Source organism: Furipterus horrens, unplaced genomic scaffold (assembly GCF_987537825.1).
Source record: "Furipterus horrens unplaced genomic scaffold, mFurHor1.1.pri manual_scaffold_3, whole genome shotgun sequence".
NCBI lineage: Eukaryota > Metazoa > Chordata > Mammalia > Chiroptera > Furipteridae > Furipterus > Furipterus horrens.
In genome coordinates, this window is record NW_028327173.1 from 99788986 (window position 1) to 99815994 (window position 27009).

At 41.2% G+C, this 27009-nt stretch overlaps 1 pseudogene; it reads right to left on the reverse strand.

Annotated features, from left to right (window-relative positions):
• Positions 1-587: 587 nt before the first annotated feature.
• Positions 588-27009, reverse strand: part of LOC150015576 (ETS translocation variant 3 pseudogene) — a 36709-nt pseudogene continuing 10287 nt past the window's right edge.

Consider the following 27009-nt stretch of genomic DNA (forward strand, 5'->3'; position numbering starts at 1 on the left):
TGTCCATTTTTTTGAAATACTTTTTTACATCCCTTACTTTTAGTCTGTGTAAATCTTTTGTTTTGAGGTGTGTCTTTTGTAGACAGCATATATGTGGGGTGTGTTTTCATATACATTCTGCTACCCTATGTCCATTGATTGGAATATTTTATCCATTTACATTTTTTTTCAGGCAAATACTGAGTATTAATGGTTCCTCACTGCTCAACCTCCCAACCATGTCCTTTCCCCTTTTATATGTAACTGTCAGAGCAAAATAGTCAATGACTTTCCATATATAAATATAGTAGAAACGAAAGAAGTCTGGAACCTGAACAATCATGGGGCCAAACTGTGTCTTGGCCCTTTGGAAGTTTGTCAGAAAGTATTAGCCTCAAGAGGAAATAAGAGGTTCTTTTTCCTTTCAGTTTAATATCCTTCCTGTATTCTACTTGCCAGGAAAAAAGTGTTCATATCCCGCCTAATTTACAACAGAAGATGTCCCATTCCATCCCCAAAAGGTAAAATACAAGTCTATGACCCTAGAATGATCAAACCAGTCTACTCCTTCCCTCCCTCCTTCCCCCACCCTGAAATCTCGTTACATAAATATTTATACATGTATGTGATTATAGTATAAACAGTTCTCAATCTACTTCCAGTCCTAAGCATCAGCAGCTGCTGTCGCCCAGCCCTGTGGTCCTGACCCGTTCCAGAGGAATGTGCCATCCTTACTCAGCTGTCAGGTTTCAGGGTCGTCATTCCAGCGCCGCTTCAATCGAAGCTTGGGGGGGCATCAGGGCATCTTCTTTCTTCTAAGGGGCACTGGGGTCTTTGCCAAGCCTGTCTTCAATCACCTCTAGGGGTTCTTCACTTGGGGTACTAGTGGGTACAGAAGGCCAAGTAGGTGGTGCTACTGGATGGGCAAAGATGGTGCCTTTTTCTTATTCTATGGTCCTGCTTGGCACAGTGCCTTCTTCTTGAGAGTGCTCCTCCTTCTCTTGGGCAGAGGGCCTGAGATTCTCAGGAACTTTTTCAGAAACTAGCTCTACCTTAATTCTTGGAGGGACAAGGGCTGACTCCTCGTGGATCTCTACCCTCTCACAGTTCTTCTGCCCAACTGGTGGGGGCTGCAGTTTGATAGAAACCTGGGATGACTCCTCAGGATGTATTTGGCACTGCAGTGGTGGAACCATGAGCCCCGGATAACGGGGAAATGTCTAGGGACTCAGATGGTAGTTGAACACAGAACAGGCTTGAGAATGAAGGTAGTGTTTCATTTCCTCAGGGTTGAAGGAAAAGCAACTGCTGCTTGTGAAAGGGCTCAGGCCTGGTAATGGGTCATAGGAGAATATAGTGGGAGTTAGGGAGAGGGCTGGTGAGATGGGGACATTAAGAACACCTCCTCGGCCAGGGACTGGAGAGACAGCGAAGGGACTGTGGGGGGGTCAGGGTAGATCCCTGGCCTAGTGAACAGAAGAAGCATGATGTCAGGCTTGCGTTTCTGATGGCCAATCCCTCCTCCACTGACTGCATTCCGGGAAGGTATGAGATCCATACCCCGATGCCACTCAGTGGCTGAGCCATCTTCCAGCTCTGAAAGCTCCACCTTTCTATCAGAGCCATTTTTCAACTCCTGGCCAGAAGCAGTTAGGGAGCTAACAGAGAACCGCCCTGGCTGCACATCACTAGTTGGAGAATGAGTGTCCAGAGGTGGGAAATGGAGCTGGGAAGAGGCTGTTGGCACTGGTGGTGCACTATGGGGAACCACACCACTTGACCGAATGTTGATGAATGGGTAGTTCGGCGTCACCAGCTTGTTGAAGTTAAATTTACAATTAAACCTTTTTCCTTTTGTTTTATGAAGGATCCTCTTGTTGTAATAGTATCTCCACCTCCTTCTTGCTTTTCCACGATGCTACAGCCTGCTTTCATTTTCACCCTCCTGCTCTCCCCAGCATGGTCTGTCTTTGCTTCGGTCTCCTTCATGGCGTCTCCCTCCATTTACATTTAAGGTTATTCTTGACAGGTATTTATTAATTTCCCTTTGTAGCTGTGTTCCTCTCCCTCTCTTTTATTCTTTTTTTTTCTTAAAGCATTACCTTTAGCATCTCTTACAATGCTGGTTTGGTGGAGATGTATTCTTTTAGTCTTCCCTTGTTTGGGAAACTCCTTATTTCCCTTCCATTTTGAAAGTAGCCTTGCTGGGTACAGTATTCTTGGTTGTAGGTCTTTGTTTTTTATTATTTGGAATATTTTTTGCCATTCTCTCTGGCTTGTAGTGTTTCTGTTGAGAAATGGGTTGATAGCCTTATTGGAGCTCTGTTGTATATCATTTGCTGTTTTTCTCTTGCTTCTTTTAGGGTTCTCTCTCTGTCTTTGAAAGTTGCCATTTTAACTATGATGTGCCTTGGAGTGGGCCTTTTTGGGTTCACCTTCATTGGGATCCTCTGTGCTTACTGGACTTGCATGACTTTTTCTCTCATCAAGTTGGAAATTTTTTCTGTCATTACTTTTCCCATCAGGTTTTTTATCCCATGCTCCTCTTCTTATCCTCTTGTATCCCTATGAATCGAATTTTTTTTTTCATTTCATGTTGTCCAGCAGCTCTCTTAAACCCTCTTCATTCTTTTTTAGTCTTTTTTCATTTTGTGGCATTGTCTGGGAATTTTTTTCTACATTGTCCTCTAACTCACTGATCTGATCCTCTGCTTCATTTAGTCTGCTTTTGATTGATTCTACTGTGTTCTTCAGTTCAGAAATGTATTCTTCATTTCTTCCTGGTTCTTATTGATAGTTTCTATGTCCTTTTTTATGCTGGTGTAGTTCTCTGTGAATTTTTTGTAGCTTTTCTGGAGTTCTTTGTAGTTTACCTGGAGTTATTTGTGTTTCCCCTGAAGTTCTTTGTAGTTTTCTTTGAGTTTGTCCAGTTCATTGAACTTCCTTATAACCATTCTTTTGAATTCCATGTCTGATAGTTGGCTTATGTCTGTTCCATCTATCTCTCTTTCTGAGGATTTCTCTTTTCCTTTCATTGGGAGGTTCTTTCTGTGTCTCCCCATGTTAGATGCTTCTTGTTTGTTTTTGTTTCTTAGATTTGTCTGCTTTGATTTCCCACCTTCATGGTATGAGATTCTGTATAGGAGACCTGGGGGATTCAGTGGTGCAGTATCTCTGATCTCCTGAGCCTTATGCTCTTGGGATGCCCTTTATGCCATTTGTTTAAGCTGTCTGGTTGTATTTAAGTTACTCTTGGTGGATCCTTACTTCTGGCTAGTTGATCGAGAGTCACTCTGCCCACCTTGTCTTGAGTTCTTTTGTGGAGATGCTGTTAAAACATAAACACATAACCCCAGCAAGAAACCCACACCCTCCAAAATATCCCACACCCACAATCAGTAGCAAATGAGCCAGTATTAATATAAATGTAAAGAGGTTAAGACTAGTATGCTATAGGAGAAACTGATAAGAGTTGTTTTAAAAGAAAGATGATTTTTGAAAGGGAAGATTATAGAATAATAATAATAGCAAGTAGGGTAAAATCTATGCTAGACAGTAAGTAATGTTTACACTGTATGTTGAAAAAGGGAGGGAAGAATGCAGAAAGAAGTGTATGAGGTTTATATAGCAGTTGTATGCTATATGTTTAGTGTGAGATGGAGGATAAACAAAACAGACAGACAAACAAACAAACGAAAATTTAAGAAGAAAAAATGGGAGTGATAGAAGGTAGGAAGCAGTTTAAAGAAAGGGTTTTTACCCAGCACAACCTTTGGGTGCTGTCTTCTTTTTCTGGATCCGCTGTTGGTCAAAAGTCCATGGGTTTCAAACCTTTTCTGGCTGTCTGGCTGTGAGGAGATCTAGCTTGATTCTGGAGTTGCTATTCTCTCACTCATGGGCCTGCTGCTGCTCTGCCGTGAGTCACACTTAGTTGAGTCCCTCCCCTCCCCCTGAGTCCCTCCCTTACCCTCCCACCTCCTCCCCTCCAGTCCTGCAGCACCCTCAGCCCTCTTCAGGCTTGTCTAGCAATGTTGTTCTGCTGGTGGGTCAGCGTGTGCATGCCAATAGTCTCTGCCCAGCCTCAAATCCTACCTCCTCTCCTCCAAAAAATTCTGTGTTTCCTCCAAGCTGCAATACTGGTCTGCATCCCTGCCTGTACACCTTTGTGTGCCACTTGTCTGCTTGGGGTCCCTACTGAGTCTGCAGTTCCACCACAGCTTTTCTGTATGGGCCCCTCTCCCCACCTCAGTTCTGCCTTTTTTGTTTGGTGGAGCCTTGGTGCAAGCGCCTAGGATACAGAGTTGTCAGTTCTGGGTTGCCAGCCAAGGGAGTCCCCACCTAAACTCAGTTCATACAGTTTCTCACAGTCCAGGCTGTTCTCTGTCTTCCCACACCTCTGGCTGTTTCAACCAAACCTTCTCACTGACTCCCTCCGGGACTTTACTGGTCAGTGCACCTATGGCAAGGGGAAGATTCCAAGTAGATCCCCACTAATGAGCCAGTCAGCAGCTGTCCCTTTTGGGTGTGGTATGGCAGAGGTACCAGGCGGGGAGGCCAGCGACCTTACTCGGAGAGCGTGGGTCAAGCTTTCTGCCCTCTTTCATGCCACTCCCACACCCCCTTCCTTGTTCATGCTATCTGAAATCCACACTCACTTACTCCTCTCCGTGTTTGTATTCCAAGTCCTTCAGTGATGAGAGCAAGTAGACAACACTACTACCTACTCTGCCACCATCTTTTCTTCTCTCTTTGGACATTTTAATGATGTCAGTTCATTCAGTTCATGAACAAAGTATATGCTCCCACTTACATTTGTATCTTCCTCAATTTCCTTTTTAGTGTTCTATAGATTTCCAAATACAAGACTTTTACCTCCTTGGTTAAATTTATTCTTAGGAACCTTATATTTTTCTGTTGCAATAGTAAATGGGATTGTTTTCTTAGTTTCTTTTTCTGATAGTTCATCACTTGTATATAAAAGTGCTATTGATATCTGAGTATTGATTTTGTATCCTGCTACTTTGCCAAATGCATTTATTAGGTCTAATAATTTTTTTAATGGAGTCTTTAGGATTTTCTATATACAATATCATGCCACCTGGAAATAATGACAGTTTTACTTCCTACTTTCCAATATAGATGCTTTTATTTCTTTTTCTTGTCTGATCACTGTGACTAGGATTTCTAGTACTATGTTGAATGAAAGTGATAAAAGTGGACATTTCTGTTTTGTTCCTGGTGTTAATGCAAATGGTCTTAGTTTTTGCTCATTAAATATGATATTGGCAGTAGGTTTTTCATATATGGCCTTTATTATGTTGAGGTATGTTCCTCTATTCTCAAATTGCTAAGAGTTTTTTTAATCAAAAATGGTTGCTAGATTTTATTGAATGCTTTTTTTGCATTTATTTATATGATCATGTAATTTTTATCTTTCATTTTTATGTGATGTATCACATTTATTGATATGCAAATATCGTATTAACCTTGCATCCCTGGAATAAACCCCACTATATTGTGATGTATGATCTTTTTAACGTATTGCTATATATGGTTTGCTAATATTTTTTTGAAGATTTTAGCATCTATGTTCATAGAGATTTTGGACTATAATTTTCTTTTATGTGTTGTCTTTATCTGGTTTTGGAATTAGGATAACAGTGGCCTTGTAAAAAGATCTTGGAAATCTCCCCTTTCCTGAATTTTTTTTTTTTAATAGTTTGAGATGGATAAGTGTTAGTTCTTCTTTGAATGATTGATAAAATTTGCCTGTAAAATCATCATCTGGAACAAGACTTTTTTTTGCTGAATTTTTTCATTACTGCTTCAACTCGATCACTTGTAATTGATCAATTTAGATTTTCTTATTTTTTTCAAATTCAGTTTTAGAAGATTGCATGTTTCTTGAAATTAATCCATTTTGCCCAGTTGTCCAAATTGTTGGCATGTAGTTTTCTGTAGTATTTTCTTGCTATCCTTTGCGTTTCTGTGACATCATTTCTTACTTTTACTTTTTCATTCTGACTTTATTTATGTGGGTGCTTTCTTTTTTTCTCTATTAGTCATTAAAGTTTTTTCGGTGATTTTAATCTTTTCAAAGAATCAGTTCTTTGTCTCATTGTTCTTTTGTTTTCTGTTTTTTGTCTCTATGTCATTTATTCGTGCTCTAATTTTTATTATTTTCTTCCTTCTGCTTACTCTGGGCTTTGTTTGTTGTTGTTTTTCTAATTCTTTTAGATGCAGGGTTAGATTGTTTATTTGAGTTTTTGCTTGCTTTTTGCAGTTGGCCTGTATTGCTATGAACTTCCCTCTTAAGAGTGTTTTTGCTGTGTCCCACAGATTTTGGGTTGTTGTGTGTTCATTTTCATTTATTTCCATGTAACTTTTTATTTCTTTCTTGATATTACTGGTAACCTATTCATTATTTAATAACATGCTATTTAGCATCCATATATATGAATGTTTTCAGTCTTTTTGTTGAGGCCGATTTCTAATTTCATTACACTGTGAGCTGAGAAAATACTTGATATGATTTTAATCTTCTTGAATTTATTAAGACTTATTTTATGTTCTAACAAGTCATCCTTCTTTAAGAACGATCCATGGGCACTTGAAAAAAATGTAAATTTTGCTGCTTTGGGATGAAAAGTTCTATAAATAGCAATGAAGTCCATTTGATCTAGTGTGTCATTTAATGTCATTATTTCCTTGTTGATTTTTGGTCTGGAATATCTATACATTGGTGACAATGGGGTGCTAAAATCCCTTTTTGTGACTCTATTGCTATTGACTTTTTTCTTAAAGTCAACCAAATTTTTTTAATATATTCAGGTGCTCCTATATTGGGTGCATATATGCTTACAAGGGTTATATCTTTTTGTTGGATTGATCCCTTCAGTATCATCTAGTGACTTTCTTTGTTTCTTGTTTGGCCTTGGTTTTGAAGTCTATTTTGTCATATATAAGTATTGCTATCCCAGCTTTTTTGGTTTTTTTTTTTTTTTTTTTTTTGCATGTAATATTTTCCTCCATCCTTTACTTTAGACTATGTAAACCTTTTGTTCTGAGGTGGGTCTCTTGTAGACAGCATATATATGGGTCTTGTTTTCTTAACCATTTGGCTACCCTGTGTCTTTTGATTTAAGCATTTAATGCACTTACATTTAAGGTTATAGATGGAAACTTATTTATTGCCATTAAAAAATTGTAACTATGTTCCTCTCTTTCTCTGCCTCTGTCTCTCTCTATATTTTTCTTCTTCTTAAAGCAGGTCCTTCAAAATTTCTTGCAATGATGGTTTGGTGGTAATGAGCTCCTATAGACTTTTTTTTTTTTTTTTTTTTGATGGGTGTGAAGCTCTTTATTTGGCCTTCAATTGTAAGAAAGTGATAAGTTGCTGGGTAGAGTATTCTTGGTTGCATGTTCTTACTTTTCATCACTTTGAATACTTCATGCCAAGCTCTTCTGGCCTGAAGTGTTTAGAAATTAGCTGACAGGCTTATTGACATCCATTATAGGTAACTGTCACTTGCTGCCTTTAAGACTCTCTCTTTGTTTTTAAACTTTGCCATTTTAATTATTATATGTCATGGTGGGAACCTCTTTGGGTTCAGCTTGATTGAGAGTCTCTATACTTTCTGAACTTGTGTGACTCTTTACTTCATCAGGTTAGGGAAGTTTTCTGCCATTATTTCTTTAAAGAGCTTCTCTGTCCCCTTCTCACTCTCTTTCCCTTCTGGTACTTCTATGATGCAGATGTTGTTATCCTTGATGTTGTCCCAGAGGCCCCTTAGACTTTCCTCATTTCTCTTGTTTCTTTTATTTTTTAATTTTCTCTTTGGGTGGATACTGTTTTCTTGTGCTCTTATTCACTGATTTGATCTTTTGCTTAATCTAACCCACTGTTCATTCCTTTTAGTGAATTCTTCATTTTAGATATTGTAATCTTCATTTCTGATTGGTTCTTGTTTGTGGTTTCTATATCATTTTAATTATTACTATCTCTTTAAGTTCTCACTGAGATCATCCATTTTTCCAAAAAGGTCCCTGAGCATTCTTATACCATTATTTTAAACTCTGCATGTGGTATTTGGATTCCTTCCATTTTATCTATTTTTTTTCTTCTTTTTTTTTTCTAGGGATTTCTGTTGTTTCTTTTGGGGAAGGGCACTTTTCTTTTTCTCCCCATGTGTTTTCTGTGTGTTCAGTAGATCTTCTATGCCTCCAAAATTTGCTTGGATAGTTTTATGATGAAGGGCTCAGTGGCACGATCTTCCAGATTACCTGGGCTCTGTGGTCCTGGGGTGTTTCTTGTGGGTTTTGTGCCCCACTATTGTAGTTAAGTCTTGAATGCTGTTGGCTCGTTTGTGGGTAGTTAACCCTTCAGGTTGAGAGAATGTAAGGGTAAACCTTGATCATCATGTGTGACATTCTGTACAGGGATGTCCCTTGAGGAGGCATTATTCTCAGTAGGTTCTAGTGCCTGCAGGGATCTCCTTTTGGGTGACTGGTTGTGTGGCTAGTTGGGTTGAGCTCTGGTGTGGTCTGAAGCCCACCCCTGGTTTTGTTGGTTCTAGGCCCACTTGGATGAGATACATAGAGATACAGGTCACTGTCAGACATTGTGTGTAATTGACCTTGAGCTATGTGTCTGTAGCTACCATGATGTTTGTGTATGTCTCTTCTGGACCTGTGTGTGGATGTGAGTGGCCAATCTATATAAAATAGCTTCTTTCTACATAGAGCTGGGGGAAGATATGTAAAGGACCAAGGCTCCCTGGGGTCTGCATCCGCCTTTCAGCTATTCTGACTCCTGCTCCCTGAGGTAGCCTGATCTTCCTCTGGAGCCTTCTGATAAGAGACTGTAGGATGAATCTAGGTCAGCTGAGATAGGGCTGGTGGGTCCCCTGCTTGTGTGTCACACAGTCATGGGGGCTAGCTGCTGATTCATGTTGGGTACAGTCAGCCATCTGTTTAATAGGAATAAGCTCAGCAGCTCTGGACTCCATGGGAGAGATCAAAAGAGTCTCCCTTTGGGGCTGATGTTGACCCAGCCCACAAGAGGAACCTAAATTCTCTATCCTATTACCAGACAATAGCTTCCATGTGTCTCGCACTTTGAATGTCCCAATTATGAGCTGCTCCCCCAACCCACCCCACTGAAATGCATACAGCGGGGGAATCCAGGACTTGGCAGGGCAGATATAAACAATTTCCGGTTGATGTTGGTGCCTGTAAACTTGCAGGAGGTGGGCGGGCACTTCTTCACCTTCCCAGGGTAACATGAGCTAAGACTGAGTTTGCCTCCCTGCAAAGTATCCAAGCTGTTGAGCACTCATCTGTCTGGTTCCCAGAGAGAATTCTCCCCAGGAGATACAGTTCAAAACTCTCAGCTCCATGCAGTACCTGGCTTACTGCCAAACCAAGCAAGGTGGGGCCCAATGTCCCTGCCTTGTGCTACACCCCAATATCTCCACGTAGCTGGTCTCAGCAGGGGAGGACCCAAAGTCCCAGTTTGTCATGAAATGACTCCAAAAACTGCAGGAAGGGCCCAAAATTCCCAGCTCTGTGCAGCCTCTCTGCACCTCCGCACTCAACAGCCACAGGCGTGGCCCAAAGGTGGGGTGGCGAGGCACCACTTGTGCAGTTGAGATGAGGGAGACTGTTTCTCTTTCCCAAGCCACTCAATTAATTCTCTGTCTGGGTCTCTGCCCAAAAACTTCCCAGAAAATAAAAGTTTCCTTAAAGTCACTGCTGACTGTAGCCTGCAGGCCCCTACACAGACCCTATTGGGGCCACTTAGTTTTTCCAGCTGTCTGAGCCTGAACTCTCCAGGCTGGTGCTGAAACAGGAGTGTTCTATGCTAGAATGGTACCCTTTGGGCCTCATAGCCATGGTAGATCCCCACTGATTTCCACTGTCATATGCCACTCTGTCTCCTCTTCGTGTCTCTGTGTGTCTGTTGGTATGGGTTGGGGATCCCTGCATGGGGTTAAGACCATTATTCCTAGGGAGAGGGAGCTCTGCAGCCACAATATTTATTTGGTCTCTCAGCTGCTGCCACAGCTGCATGTGGAGGCTTCGCACCCCGACCAACTGTGTTTCAATCCCTCTTACTGGTCTCTATGTAGCATCATCTGTTATTTGGTTATGATATTTTATAAGAGCTGGGTTTCAGTTGATTGTTCAGGTTGATAGTTCAGCAGTTCAGCTATAAACTTGGTTTGGAAGCAGGAGAAAGTGGATGCAGCTTCCATCTGCTCTGCTGCCGTCTTTGGAGTCTCCTCAAAAATAATCTTGGTAGAGAAAGATCATAAATAATAAGAAAAATTTAAATAATTTTGCAAAATGTTTTTTTAACTTTTACATAAAAACACACAAAGTCAAAATATAAACAGGATACTGGGGAAAATTAGCAACACAATGTAGACCATGGACTTTTTCTGTACTGTACAAAGAGTTCTGTCAGATTAATAAGAAAAAGGCAACTATGTCTATTGCAAAATAGACTATCAAGAACCAGTTAGGGACAATAAAACTTCTATATTTATAAATAAGTAACTAGTTAAATTAAGGAATGTACATACTACAAAATATTTTGCAGCTACTAAGTAGAATTAAATAGATTTAAATATGCTAATATGAAAAGTTCTGCCAGTCTTATCATTAAGTGAAACAGCAAGATTCTGAACTACATACATGCGTAGGACATATATATGTTTATAGGTGTGTTATATATTTTTACATACAGTAAGACCTTTCTTAACATTGTTGATAGGTTCTGTGATTTTAAGCAAAACATATAATGAAACCAATTTTACCACAGGCTAATTGATAAAAACAAGAGTTGAGTTCCTACAGCATCTCATCAACATTATAATGAAATGATGTTATATGAGCACATGATATATGCATATTTATTTATAATGGTTTCATTTGGGTATAAATTTCAAGGATTTATATCATTGCTGTATATTGGAAATAGGTTTAAGGGGGCAAGGTGTGAAGTCAATGGAGTTTCTTTGTGATTCAAGGTGCCCTTTATTCTGAGTCAGCACTGAACATAAGGACCATCTTGTTAGCTCATGGGTTAAGGTACTGCTGATTGGGGAGTGGGTCTGCTGAGCAGTGAGACGTCCACTGGTTTTAATTGACATGAATTTGAAGCACACATTATACAGTATTCCCTCACTTATCGTGGGTATTACATTCTAGACCCCCCTGCAAAGTAGGAAACTTATTTATTCTACACTCTTAAATGTACGTAACTTTAACAACATACATATACATGTATTACACTACACCTTACATTAAATTATAAGTGTCAGCCTTTTTCAATTTGACATTGTGGAGCATCTATACTTGAAGAATGACCAAACCACACATACCCAGGTGAGTTTCATTGTCAAAACCTGTGAAAATTAGTTGGATTCACCTGGCAGAATGGAGGTGAGAATAGTCTATACATCACCATCCACTGCCTGGCTGAGCCCCTTTCTACTTTTAGACATTTCTGAGGCACAGCTTCTGATGTGCATTTCCTGTTTTGCCCTTCTTCCAACACAGGCAACACGGAAAGAAGACTCGTCAATCTAGGCTTTTTAGAAGGTAGTTGCGGAAGTCTAAACACTTCCTAAAAATCTAAAGAGTACTTCAACAAGAACATCAGCATTGAGGGTTAAGAAAAAATTACTTTGTTGAAAAATTAAGTTTGCAAAAATCCATTCAATTTTGTTCTGTTTCACTATCAGTCTTCAAAGAAAGTGTTTGTCTTTACTTTAGAGAGGTGAGGAGGATTTTTCCTGAGAGCAAACCAGGAATAAGCTGCAAAGTGTGTGGAGCAAGTCACTTATGGATGGAAAATGGATTATCTTTGTTTTATACTGATCCACAAAATGAAATAAAGCAAGATTATTTTTTACATAAAAGTTTGCTTGTTTCAAAAATTTTGAAAACTAACCATAGTAAGACCTAATTATATGGTTTAGTTGTAACTACATTTAATTTTATATGCTAGAACCTTGCATTTTTTGGTTCAAATTTTTGTTTTGTTTCCTTCCTTCCACCTTAACACAATTACCTATTTGTTTGCTTCCTTTTCTCTTCATTGATTCTCTCCTTCCTTTTTTCATACCTTTGACTTCCTTTTCCTTGTTTGAAGACACATTATACATATATTCCATATCAAAAACTCCCACCATTTCCAAGATCTTCCTTCCTAAGAGAACTCCAATTATGTTTAGGGAGCAATATGTCAGTTGTAGGGGATGTCTCATAATTGCAGCAATTCATTCTCTTTGCCAGGAGTTTGTCTAGGAGATAACTTGTGTTGGCCAATGAGATGTAAGAGGAAGTCTACTAAGGGCTACTCAAACATATTTTTCTTCCGAAAGGGGAGAGAAGTGCAAGAGTAGAAAGTCCTGTAGTTTCTTCCTTCCCTTCCTGTTGTGAAGGCACAACTGTGGCAGCTGCTGTTTTTTGCATTAAATGATGAATACTTGGTAGATAAACCAAGTTCAAGGATGCCAGAGTAGAAGGACAGAAAGAACTTGGTCCTTGATGACATCGCTTAGTGGCTACAACACTTAGGGCCTGGGCCCAGCTATTTTATGACTTCTTAAGTAAACTAAAAATATTATGCTTTAAACCAGGTTTTTGCAGTGACCTGGAGCCAGAAGTACAGTTTTAATGTATACATGGTCTTGAAAATCAAGGAGGGAAATCTATGAAATAGAAAGTAATAATATTAATAATGACCACAGAAACATGATCAAAGAGCTTTGGCTATAGAGAAGACTGAACAGTCAACTCTCCTCAGTGAAGCTGGGGAGAAGTTCTCTGAGGAGAGGTTCTCTGAGGAGGGCCATGAGTGTTGGTCATAAAGGAGTCTTGTGTCAGGCAATGAGGGCAAAATGTGTATCTGGGAAATCACACAAAAGTATGATTTTCAGGGAAAATGTGGCAGAAGGGAGAGCTGGAAAGGTGGGATGAGGCCAGATAATGAAGAACTTTGCGTGGTATGACAAGGACATACCCATTTCACGACACGAGATGCATGCATGTGTGTGTGCAGCAACACTGAGTCACATTGTTACACAAACTTCTGCAAAATAAAGAATCTGACAAGCTTTTTTCGAAGTTTATGGAAGGAAAGGAGCCTCTAAATTTTTGGAATTTTTCCATTGATTAGAATGTTTTTGTTTTTCATGATGAGCCTTGATAATTTATGCTGATGAAGTGATTTCTGGTGGATCTAGGTACTTCAGGATAGAGCTTGCCACACTGAAAACAGCAACAATGTCATTAGAGGATTAGTTCTTTGAGCCATGTGAGATCTGCCCAACTCCTCAGGAAGGGTAGGGGCTGGAGATTGAGTCAACATCCTGGCCAATGATATAATCAATTTTGCCCTTGGAATAAACCCCCAATAAAATCCTGGACTCTAAAGCTCAGTGGGGCTTCCTGGTTGGTGAATACATCAATGACCCAGGAAGGTAATACATCCTGAGGACTTGAAGGGAAGGCACAGAACTCTGTATCCAGCACCTCACCCAAGTCCTTTGTCTGCTCCTGATTTATATATCCTCTTTGATAAAACTTTAATTATGTGTATAGTATTTTTCTGAGTCATCCTAGTGAATTATCAAACCTGAGGTGGTCATGGAAACCTCTGAATTTATAGCTAGTTGGTAACAAGTGCCACATGGCCTGTGAATCCCAGAGCTTGTGACTGATGGTAGAAATGAGGGCAGTCTTGTGGGGCTGTGCCCTTCACTTGTGAAGTTTGGACAAGTTTGGGTATTTGGTGTCAGAACTTACTGTTTCTCTTTTGTATATGTGAAAGGTGATACAAAGGTGCTGCGGAGGTCTGGGTGGTAGGGACTCCAATCCAAAGTATGGAAAGGGCTTCTCTGCATCCTAAGCCCACAGACTGACTGTCTCTCAGAAAAATGGTTTCCTTTGGTCAGAGGGAGGTGGGGGTCTAGAGTGAGGATATGTGAGAAGAAGAGGAAGAATCAAAGTAATCTCTACTCTGGCCCCTGAATGTCTGTATCATAGGACACAGTATCATTGACAGCATGTGAATGTTCTGCTACACAAATCTCATTTTTCAAAAAAAATCATAACACAGGTAACTATAAAAATTGCCATATATTGAACTACTGTACTGGGAGAGATGGAAAATAAGTTCGTTTGTTTTTCTAATTGGTCCTTAGTGTTCCTGCTGGGAGGCGTAATTCCCACTGGACAAGCAATGTGGCAGCTGGGTAAATGGCATAGGTCTCCTTGAACACATGGAGCTCAGCTATAAGTCCAGTTCCCTGTAACATCAGGGCCTGTGCTCTCAGCACTGTGACATATTGCCCCTTACCCAAAGTCAGTGGAGATGTGGGGTCAGAGTAAGTGCCCTGCAGAGCAGAGTAATTCTCATTTCTCATTTCTGGGGCTTTGCAAGGCAAGTCACAGGGAGGGTGGGGAACATCTGTGCTCTTGCCTCCCACCTCCTTCTCATCCTTCCTGAAGTACATGGGTCAGTGGGCTATAAAATCATGGGACTTGGTGTAGGAGGGCCAAGAGGAGACTGTGAAGCAAAGAAGGGAAGAACTTTTTAACTTGCAAGTGTATCATACTTTGGAACCCAGGAATGTAGGTGCAGAGTTGTCATTCTAGCCTCACCAGGAATGATGTGGTTACTCTTTCAAGAGAGGCAGGAATGATCCCCGATGCAGCATAAATACTCAGATAATTGGGATGAAAATATAAAGCTGGAACTAAGGGGTTTGATTTTCTGCCCAAGCCAGAGAAGTGAAGCAGGTATGCAACAGATGGAGGTGAGAAGCTGTAACCGACGAACCAGTGGGGTCTCACTGCCTGTTGCCCATAAGGAATAACTCTAGAGGTGGAAAGGAAAATGGAATTTATATATATACAGTAGATTACCTGATGCCCAACCCTGCCCCCACCATTGGAGGAGTGAGCAGGCTGCTGGTGGGTGGCCACAGCAGCAGTTTCCTAAGGCTTCCAGAAGGGGGAAAGTGGTACAAAGCTTGTTGCCTGGCAGCCTCCCAGGATCTGCCAGCTCTATTCTCTTCTCCCCACCCTGTCACCCACTTCTTTTAGCCTTGCTCCCAGCACTGGATTTGCTTCTAGTCAGGCCCTAAGTGCTCAATGAGGGGCGCAGGTCTGACCCTCCCCAGCTGCTCTGGGGCTGTAGCTGACTGGCCCACACTGGCATGGGCCACAAGCAGGTAACAGTCACCCTGGCTTCCTGCCTGGGAAGGGGCGTGGGTTTTGCCACCAGAGCAGGAGGCCCACATCTCCCTGAGCCCACTGTCCTAGCCTCCTCCCCTCCCCTCTTACTGGAGCTCTCTGTGCTCCAGGCCCACCCTGGAGCACTCAGGGTTGGGGCCGGGAAACACTCCCAGGCCACCTAGTCTCCAATGTCTGGGGTCCAGGAACTCCAACACTCCCTAGATTCAGAAGGAGGGAAGAATCTTAGAGAGCATTCCCACACACTCTCCTTTTAAAGGCTTCCCCAGGAATCCTCCACGTGGTGGAAGCAGATGGGAGGGCATGTCCCTTCCCTTCAACCATCTTCCTGGTTTTTGGCACTAGCATTGTGCACCCCTTTTGTGTGCGTGTTATGTGCATGTTGTCCTGGTTGCTGTGGCAACACATGCATGCATGCACCTTCCCATTTCCAGTGGGGAGTTTCCCCAACTCCAATTCCCCACTTTAGCACTCTGGACACTTGTAATCTTACAAGGATAGTTGGACAAAGGTCTTGTTATTCTGTAACTACTTTCTGCTGACCAAGGGATGTAGTCCTACCTTTCCCTTGGTAAGGTGCCTAACAAATGGGGTCTGGAGTGGAAGGGAACCTCCACATGAAGGAAAAGAATTTTTCAAAGTCCAGGTGAGTTGGTTGTCCCTGAAATGCAGCATGTGTGATGGCCAAAGGATGGCATTACTGGACGAATTGGCATCCTTGTTATGTTCTGGAGGTGACAAATTTGGCAGAAGGGTTAGAAGGCATAATTAAAACTATAACAACTAAATAACAAAAGGTAGGAACTAATTCTGCAGTGTCCCTGATTAAGAAATAAAATGGCTTCCTCAGAGGAAGGTGTGCAAGGCATGTCACACCAGTCTGAAGACTTACTGCCAACCATACTCAACTTAAATTAGGTTTAGGAGACTATCCTGAGATTCCCCTCTTTAACACTTTCTGTTAAAACTATTAAGGCAAAAAAGAAAGCAGTTTTAGAGTGAAGCCAATGGGCCACCCCATACTTCACCAACTCAATGATTTAGTTCAGCCAAACTGTTGAGTTCCAGGATGTAGCAATGCAGGTGGGCTTCTTAAGTGAAGCCTACACTGTTTCTGAGTCTACAAGACTGTCTTTTGAGAAGACAATCAGTTGCAAGGCCTTTGCTGGAATGATACTAAGCAGTAACAATTTGATATAATCAAGTTAAGCCAGTTTAACTCTTAAGTGAAAACAAACTTTGAAGACAGCTGCACTAGAGTCTGATGATCATGACTGAGTTGGGGAGGGGCACAGGGCTTGTCCCAGGGCCACCTTCCAGGACCTTCCTTCTAGGATCTGTCTGTCCTAATCTCCTCTCCCCATCCTGCTGCCCCCTTCTTCCTGGCCTTTCTCCCAGCACCAGCGTTGCTTCTAATCAGGCCAGAAGTGCTTAAGAAGGGGCACCCTCCCAGCTGCACTGGGGCTGTAGCTAACTGGCCAGCACAGACATGGGATATGGCAGGCAGCAGCCACCACAGCTTCCCACCTGGGAAGGGGCATGGGGCTTGCTGGGCTTATGCCAGAGGCACCTATGGGTAGGTGGCTGCCACCTCAGCTTTCTGCCTAGGGAAAGGGATGGCTCGTTGGCTCCCTGAGCCCACCATCCTAACCTCCTCCCCTCCCCACTTATCAGAGCTCTCTGTGCTCCAAGCCCACCCTGGAGTGCTCAGGGAGGGGCCCTGGGAAATGCTCCCAGGCCACCCAGTCCCCAAGGTTGGGGCCCAGGAAATCCAGCCCCCATTGGTCTGGAAGGAGGGGAGAATCCAAGAGAGGGACTGTCGTGTACTTTCCTTTTAAAGGCTCCGCAAGGAATTCCCCACGTAGTGGAAGCAGATGTTGCTCCTATCCAATCATCGTCTTGGTTTTTGGCCAGCCTTGCATGCCTTTTTTCTTGTGTGTTATGGCCCTTGTCCCGATTGCCATGGTGATGCACACATGTGCTATCTCCATGTTTCTCTACACCTCCCAATTTTTGTGGGGAGTTCTCCTTATTACAAAGGCTCAGACAAGTGGGCAGGATATGGTGTACATGTGTCTAGATAGTATTGGATTTGAAGCTTGCTTCTGCCACTTTCTATCTTTCTATTTCTACTAATCCTTCTGCTTAGTTTTTAAATCTCTAAAATGAATATAGTTATGCCTAATTTATGAAGTTGGTATGAAAGTTAGCAATAGACAGGTTAAAAACCACATATAAGTACAAAACAGACATTCATAAAGGAATATTTATTTTTTATTTTTAATACTGTACAGTGCATAATTGGAAAATGTGAGCAAGTAGTTCTGGAGGAATGGTTCGTATGCCAAACTCTCAAGTCTTTGGATGCTTCCAAAGGGCTTCACAGTTCGATGCTTCTGAGCAGCATGCTATCAATCCAGGCCTTCTGCAGTTCTTTTTCTCTTCTTCTACAATATTCATTTATTCACTTATTTATTTATTTATATTGTTTATTCTATTACAGTTGTCCCAACTTTCATTTTTGTCCCTTTTGACCCCCCCTTCACTCAGCCCACCCCTCTTGCACACAGTCAATCCTCTCTCCATTGTCCATGTCCATGAGTCATTCAGACATGTTCTCTGACTAGTCCCTTCCCCTTTCTTCCACCATTACCCTCCTTCCACCTCCCCTCCTACAGCTATAAGTCTGTTCCATGTTTTCATGTCTCTGATTCTATTTTTTTTCATTAGTTCATTTTGTTCACTAGATTCCAGTTATAAGTGTGGTCATATGGCACTTGTCTTTCTGATTTAGGACCCCAGCTTTCCTATCCCTCAGGCCCTTGAAATAAACAGCATTTAGTAGCCCATTTAAATTCCATATGGTAAGATATTAGAATCAGCACGAGGGAAATTTTCATGTCTCTTTCCTTAGAGAGCAAATTCTTTTTCACCCCTCTGACACCACTTCTAAGCGAGAGGGCAGCTGGTGGTAGCCCAGTCAGCAGAGGCCACTCTGCCTCCTCCTGGGCATGTGGACCAGGCATCAAGCCAGTGATATGAGGCTGCCCTGTCTCCTGGGCCTTGTTTTGTGAAAGGCCCTGTCAGGATGTTCAGATTCAAAATGAAGGATGTGAGTGATTTCTGGACAGAACTCTGTTTTGCACTGCTGTCCCTCCAGAGGGTCAATGGTTTTTAAAAAGACTGAGTCACAGACACTAAAGTGATCAGCCAATGTATTTCCTCATGTCAGGTGCTAATGAGCTACCTCCCCGCAGAGAATCCCTTTCCCCCAGTGAAAAGGTGATGGTGTCCCTTCCTCCCTGGCTGAGCTGCTATGTAATGGTCAATCTAAAGGCTTTTATCTACTCGGATGGATTCCAGGTTTGTCTGTTCCAGACATGACCCCAGTTGGTTGCATCCCTTTTCTCAACCAGCCTCAAGGGGGACTCAACTCCTCCCTTCCCTCACCCTGAGCCTGCCATATTGTTACTTTTGTATTTTAGTGAATCTCTACCACAACCCCAATATGTTGTGGGTACATAGCTTGTGTATTTAGTGTGGGACTGTGGAGGGATGAACAGAACACAACTAACATTTGCTGAGCACCAATGACAGGCCAGGCCTTTGATTAATTGCTTTCTTATGGCAAATGTGGAGATTTTCTGACCCCTGTTTTACATATGAGAAATGTCAGGCTCAAAGGTTAAGGAGCATTATTGAAATAGCTCAGATACACGCTTGCAAAGCAGAGATGAAATCTTTTGTTTGCCTGATGCTCAAGGCAGGCAGTGTCTTTTTAACCGCATGCTGTAAGGGCTCTGATGGCACCAGAACAGACCACCCGCCAAGCTGAACTGGAGTGTTCCAACACCGCCTCATAGGGCTAATGTAAAGATTCAACAAGCACATGTACCTACAGTGTCTGTCTAATTCTGGGTTTGATGCATGGTTGGCTCCTGTCCTGTGCACTCAACATTGGTTCCTTAAAGAGGTGTAACCTTCAGAGCCTCGCTTCCAGCTCACTTTTCCTCTGCCAAGCTTTCCTTTCTCTAGACTTAGGAGGGCTTCACAACGCTTTAGAACCTAGATTATGGTTGAGCCATCATGCTCCCATGTTGCAGGTATGGGGAGTGAGGGTTTGACAGGAAGTCACACAACAAGTGCATGCCTGAACTGAAAATCTGGCTCCCAGGCTTTCTCCTAGGGGCAGAGAGAATATTTCCAAAAATTAGTTACAGTGATTTTTCTTTCAAAATAACCTCAAACCATACCTCAACAGGCTTAAGTAAATATGGCAATCTCTAACTCACAGTTAGTTAAACTCCAAACACCATACATCAGAGTCTAGTTGCACATGCTGTGTGTCTTGGACTCTGGTGTCTTCTATTTAGGAGTTGGGCCAGGTGTCACGTTCAGGCAAGGCAGAGGAAACACTGGTTCCTCTTGAGGAGTGATAGATCCTTTCCTAGAAGCTTGCACTAACCTCTCCTCACATCTCAATGGCTAAGACAGATTCATGTGCCAATCACTAGAAAGAGGGTTGTGGTAACCATGACTGATTTAACCCAGTAATTCTTACCCTTGGTTATACTTTAGAATTACTTATGAAACTTTTAAAAAGGAAAGAGGCCTGGACTCTGTCACCAAAGTTTAGGTTAAATTGGTCTACAATAATGCCTGAGTCAGAACTTTATACACCCCACAGGTGCAGTCAATGGCCAGAAAGAAAGTTATGGTGAAATGGGTGTTGCTGAGGCACAGCCATGATTAGGACTTATGCCCCGAGGAGAAAGCAGATCATGTCTTAATTAGCAAGGTGCCTTGCTGAGCTGCTGTGCAAAATATTAGCTTTGCTCTCAATACAGAGAAGATGAGTAGATTCCATGACAAAACACTGTGAACTCCACAACTGGCCACCAGCTCCTCTGGTGCCCAGCTTCCTCCCACCCTTTCTAGAATGAACCTTTCCTTTTCTTTTCTTTATGCCAGTGCAGGCATTAGAGCAAAAACACTTCTAGGCAATTCCAAGGATGCAGGGTGGGGACCCCTGGGCCAGCAAAAGAAAGAGCTGTGCCTCAGGCTCCCTGTGCCTGGCTGACCATAGACTCTGGTTTCCAGGTTAGCTGGAAGGGAGCAGTCATGGTCTGAGTCTGAGTTAAGGTAGAATGGACACCTGCCTGACCTCTGAGTAGCACTAATTGTTTCAGACTCAGCTCTGAAAGGTCTACTCTGTTCTTTGATATTTGTAAACAGGATTGTAGAAAACTTGTGCTTCTCAGAAATATGTGCTAATTCCAGAAAATTTTGAAAGGAGGAGGGGCTTTAAAGTGGCTGAGAGCTTTTCTTTCCTATTAGTGATTTCCTACTTGGCATGCCTAAGTGTTCCACAGAATATACCATGTAGCAGTGATGGACAGTGGCTGTAATTGTCATGAGAATAAATATTACATGAAATCCATGCCCACTACATATAGGTGGCCATGCTGGGATGGGTATTAAGGAAGCTCTGGTCCTGCCTCCCCCTAAACCCTCCCTTGAAACTTAAACAGTAGTTGTGGAGTTAGGACACAGTGACAAAATAATGTAAGATAGCACAAGTTAAGTACCAAATAGGCCTAAAAGGGCCCCTGGGCTGAAAGATTCTCTTCAAAATTACTTCCAAGAGAATCATCAGTTGCCAAAATAAAAGTAATGAGAGTCTATGTTTGAAGTGGGAATATAAGTTTGTTATAGTGACTGGATGTTGTGTTCCTGCTGCACAGAAACCACACAAAGCAAAGGACTGAAGGACTGGCTAAAGCCAAATCCCTCTTCCCAGAATTTGTCAGAAATTTGACAGAGAAGTGGGAAAGGCTTTTGCTTGTCATTGTTGTAAAACCCAATTGTCTCAATCCTGAAAACTATAAATTAGGAATTAAGATATGAGCATGAATAGCAGAAGCAGCACTATTTTAATTTGCTTTCTATTAAATCACTTTTGCTCAGTCTTTCACCAAAAATAAATTATACCCTCAGATTTATAATAAAATGCAAGAGATAAAAAGTGTCTCTTTTTAGAACCAAGTTTGTCAAGCTTCAGGTATCTAATTAAGTTGCCTTTAGGTATGAGAGGAGGAAGTCAAGGGGCTCCCCAAATAAGACCTCTTAGAATTTCCAATCCCTAGACCACACAGAGGCATGGAAAGTCAAATGTATGATCTCAAATATGACAAAGAAAAGAGGTAGCAAATTGTTTAGCTGGATCTTTCATTATGACATTTTCCAATGTCAGATAAAGAAAAAGAACAATGATCCTTCATACACAAAGAGCATCTCAGGAACATATGGTCACCTCCTGTTCTCAATATCCTTTTAATTATTGAAATAAATACAACTTTCTCCACCTTTGACAGATCCATTAGGCTTAAAAGTTATTAAAAGTTTGTTTACCTACTTAAAAAGTGGATCTTCAGTATTGGCATTGATTCAAAGTTTTCAGCTTGCATGCATCATTTGATGTTTTCATTCTGGTCATTACAAAATACTCTTTACAATAGATTCTAGCTTAACAGATGTCAATTATTTATCTTTATAACCTACTTGCCTTTTTTTTCTTTTGAGGGAAGTATTGAGACAAATAAAAGTAATTATTAAGAAAAGAGCAAAAACAGAAGTTTTATGTTTGCCAGTGTACATGTGAAATTCATTCATTTGTTTCTTGTTATTGTTAGTCATTTTACAATTACAGAACCACAGAGTCTTCTCTTGCTTCAGTAATACGGCACTTTCAGCTCTGGGAATTACAAACTCTACTATTTTTACCAGTTTTGAAAAAAATTAGGTTTCCTTTCTTATCAGAAAGCGTATTCTCTTCACAGATGTCACTTTTTCCATTTAAATAACTGAAATTGAGGACTTTAATGCAGCAGGTGGCAAATTCATCTGCTGACTGATAAGTCTATTCTCACATGTTTCTTAATCTCTTGACAGAGCATCTTATCCTTTAAAAGGTAGTATATTACTTATTTCATATTAACTAGAGCTACCTTTTTAAGGAAGCTCAAAAAATAGAAGTGTTCTAACACAATGCCACCTTGGAAGACAGAGCAAATAAATGCATCTTAATATGGAAGATACATATTGTTCTCAGAGAAGTACAGACAGAAGTTTTTAGAGATGAAGAGATCTGACTTGTGTAACTAATTTTCAAGTGGTTTTAAGAGAGAGAGATAGCATGCAAATATGACAAAATGTTAATTGATCAATCTAGAATAAAGGGTAAATAAGGTGATTCTTTTAACTTTTCTGTGCATTTGAATTTTTTTTAATTGGGGGAAAATACTTAGGGATAAATGTAAAAATATTGGACATGAATTAAAATGTATGAAAATATTTAAGAATATAAAGCAAAATCTGAATATGTAAAAATTTTATATATCATTACAGAAATGATGCTTTTTCTTGCATTTATATACTAAAAACTACTCATTTTTATAAATTTGGGGGGATATTAACTTAAAATGCAAAAAAAATAAGTGACTTATTCATTCATCCTTTTATTTTAAATTTGTTTAATTAACATTAACTTACTATACTGGACCCCTGGCACAGTGGTCCATGTCCCCAGTTCCCACTCTCCGTCCCCTGCAAGTTGTGGTTCTTGGCAGGAGAAAAATGAGAGGTGAGAGGATATTGGAAAAACATTTAAAAATGAAAGTATGGTTCTTCTCCTCAAGAGAAGAACATGTGAGTTTCCCAACATCAGCCTAGGAAAGGATGGACTGAGAATTCAGGAGGAGAGTCAGGAGTATTGTGGCTCTAGATAAAACAATATTTGCAGGGCCATTTTGGGATCCATGCATAAGTCTCCTCACTTACCCCCAATGCTAGAAAGTGTTAATTCTGGAGTGTGATGTGGTGGAAAGAGTGCTGAATTGCTGCTAAGGGAATTTGGTTCCTGCCATTACATGGCTGTGTGACCTTAGATGTATATATTCACTTCTAAGCTCCTCAGTTTCTACATTTTCAAGGTTACTTTCAGTTCTGATATTCTAGTATGAGCTGCTCATTTAAGCACCGGAGACCTCTAGTTTTTTCCAGCTTGGCCCTTTTTTTCTGGCTAAACCTGTCAGGAAGTAATTGGGTTTCAAGGTGAGGATTTTAGTCACCTGAAATGCTGAAAGTCAGTGTCACATGTAAACTCTCTCTCTCAGGTCAACAGATTAGTGTGAAATCATGGGTCTACACCCTCACCCAGGGGAATCCATGCTCTTTCTCTTGGACTTTTCCAGCTCTTCAGAGCAACAAGGTACTGCAAACTCCCTTTGTATACATACTGGTGCAAAAAAGGGCATTTCCCTTTTAACAAATCAGATTTATTTATGCTAAGTAAAATATGTCAGACAAAGAAAGACAAACCCATATAATCTCTCTTATATGTGGAATCTAAAAAACAAAGCAAAACCAAGCTCATAGACACAGAGGACATATTGGTGGTTGCAGGATGTAAGAAGGGAATGGATGGCTCTTTTTAAATTTTGTTTTTATTTTTGAGTTTAAAATAAGTGGAATAAAAATAAAAAATAAATCAGATCCCCATGCCATAAAGCATAATATACACTAACTGTGTATAATGTGCTTTAGAAATCTCACTACAGCTTCTTGGCTCAAATTGTTTGGCTTTCTATAACTTTAATTCAGCTCTTAATTGAGCAGTATCCTTTTCTACACATTTCTCATTTTCCTCCAAATTATAGATTCCTGGAAACAGGCTTGGGGAGAGATTTTTGTCATATCTTTGCTCTGTTCCTCTGCTGAGAAGGATAAATAAAAGAGCAGGCAGGGGTGAGTGTTTCTTTAGCTAATAGGAGTTGGTAGGATGTGGCCTATCAATAAAGTGGGAATATTTTTGGTTTCCATTTTTGGTCACTAAGGGAATACAATTTTTTTTTCCTTCTGATTATAGCAATCAATTAGTTCACTTATTCTTTGGAAGCTAGGATTATACTGAGGGCATCCCAAGAATTGGGACCATGTCTTCTTCATCTTTGAAACATGGTCTCAAGAAGACAGCCTGGGTTTGGAGTCAGATAAGCCTGGACTTGAAGCTTTCTTCAGTGTTAACGTTGCAACAACTTGGCAATAACCACTGTTGGACTCTCATCTCCCTCTTTGGGCTCTAAGTATTGTGCATGGTAGCTCATGTCCCCTGTATCCCCCTAACCCCAATCACAGAGAACAGATTTATGTCTCTTGCCTTAAGAGAATGTGAATGTAGATGGTTATGACTCGTGATTTAGACTGTCACCTCCAGTAGTTTGCATCTGTGCTAATAGCCCATGGGAGGGCAGGGACTGTGAGGGGGGTTTCCTATAACCAGAGAGATGGTGTAAGTGGTAGGGTTCTATGAGCTTAGAGATTAGGCTAATTCTGCCTGTTGGTCATTTTCCCTCAATCTCTCAGTCATCTTTATGCAAGGAACTTCACATTGACATGATCTTCTCAAAAACTCTCTAGAGTTAGTGATATTATTCTTATTGGCCCTGTGGATGAGTGAATTGAGATTCAGGAGGCTACTTAAGGTCAAACACAAATTGGAATTTAAGCTTAGGTGACTGGAAGTTCTGTTCCTTCATGCACATCACACTACACTTCAGAACACAGCCTCTTACCATGCCTAGGTGGGCAAACTGTGATGGTAACCCTTGACCCTCAGTTGCTCTGTGTCTGTCAGCTGTACACTGTTCTCTGGCTGCCCCCCACCTGTTCTGGAGCTCCCCTCTGCAGTACTTTAAAGGACAACCCCTCTTGTGCTCCACACCTGCCTGAGGCTCTGTTTCTTCCTCAAATTTAGCTAATCCAACATTTCCTAAGTGTGTTGGGCACTGTGCTAGCTTCTACAATATATACAAAGGTAAGTAAGAAAGAGTCTCTGGGCCAAGAAATTTGAAGTTTAGTCAAGAGAAAAAGGCCATCTTGAAATAAGTAGAAAACATGGCAAAGAAAGATAAACTCTTTAAGGGAGGTACAAATGACTGTGGGAGACAAACACAGTGAATGTGTTTGATGTTTTGTAGGATGGGGAGTGAACTAAATACATAATCAATACCATTGTTGACAGTCATGTACTAAGCACTTTATATTTGTTAGTTCTACTCCTCACAAAGGTTTGACAAAAGAAACACTGTTGTTACTATTTCTGCAGATGAGACAATCAAATTGCAGTCAAGAGACTCTGACTATGGCCACATAGCTAACAATGGGCAGAGACATTCAGACACAGGGTGTTCTGGCTCCAAGTCTGCCTGATTCTCATTATTCCACATCACTACCTACCACTTCATTTTAATTCGTTGTGTAGAAATTGTCTCTTTGTTAACACCCAGCTGCTCAATGGAGGGCTTGGATTCAGGTTCAGAAGCCCATCCCCATGCTCCTTTCTGTCCTGGCACAGAGTTGCTCAAGAATGACCAGCAAAACACTTGTGAAAGTGTGCCTTTGAGAAGATCTCAACAAAAATCAAGGCGTGTTTGTATGGAGAGAATGGAAAAAACACCCCAAAGGAGAGAAACGCCTGAGCTGTGGTGGGGGCAGGAAGAGTCAGGACTTCCCTGGGAGTTGGAGAAGATGATATAGGGGGAACTTAGAGCCATGCTGTGCACGGCCTTCAGTGACAGAACATTTTTGTGGAGTGGGCAGCCTTTACACATGCAGAGCAATGCTGTGATCAGAGCTGTAATGTTATGGAGAGGGGCAAAGATGGGGAGAGACTGGAAGACCAGATAGAAGCCTGTCATCACTGCCGTCCTGGTGGTGGGGTAGCAGGCGGGGTGGGGAACAAAGGTGTTGAAGTGAGCTCTTGAACAAGGACAAAACCCCAGGTGTGGAAAACAGAAGGATGTTTCAAGGAGCATTTCAAAGGTAGAATCTATTGGACTTAATTGGTTCTGTCAAGTTGAAGGGAGCACTCAGGGTGACCGAGTTTTCCAGCCTGGGTGACAGGAAGAGAGTGCCTACATTGACTACAATGAACTCAGAGGTAATCTGGTTTGAATTTAAAAGAAAGATTTTAGGTTGAGTCTGGCCGGTTAGGGATATTGTAAGATTGCCGGAAGAGTGAGTGTTAAGTTCTAGAATGAGAACTGAAAGAGTTTGTATCACTTACATGAGGCAATGTTTGAAGCAGTCTGGAGATGTCCCCTAGGGCAGAGGTTTTCAAACTTTGATGTGCTCAAGAGTCACCCAGGAGCCTTAACACAGTTACCTGACACATAGTGCATATTTAATAGATATCATTTCCTTACTGAGCAGATAACATTTGCATAGGGTCTTCAGATGTTCATCTAAAGAAATGAGCAATATAAGAATTTCAGGAAATATAGATGATAGTTTCTGTTTGCTTACTTTAAATAAAGAGCCATTTCTACTGTTTTTATCAACCACATAGGCACTTACTTAATCTGTTAATTATAACAGTGATCTTGACCCTGAGTTATATTTGTGGAGATCTTCTGTCTCTATGATTCAAGAATTAAGAATGTGGACTTGGAACCTGGATTTGTATTTTGCTACTCACAAAATGTGGTCTTGGGCAATTTGCCCAAATGTCACTGCTTGGTCTCCTCTTCTGCAAAAAGGGATAATAGGTAGATGCACCTCATAGGAGTGCTGTCATAATATAATAACACAGCAATTCACACCTAGTACATGTTTAATAACTGTTGATTGTAAGTTTTATCATTGTCTAGCCTTTGGGGGAGGTGACTTGTATTAAGAAGCTTCAGGAAAATGTACTGGTGA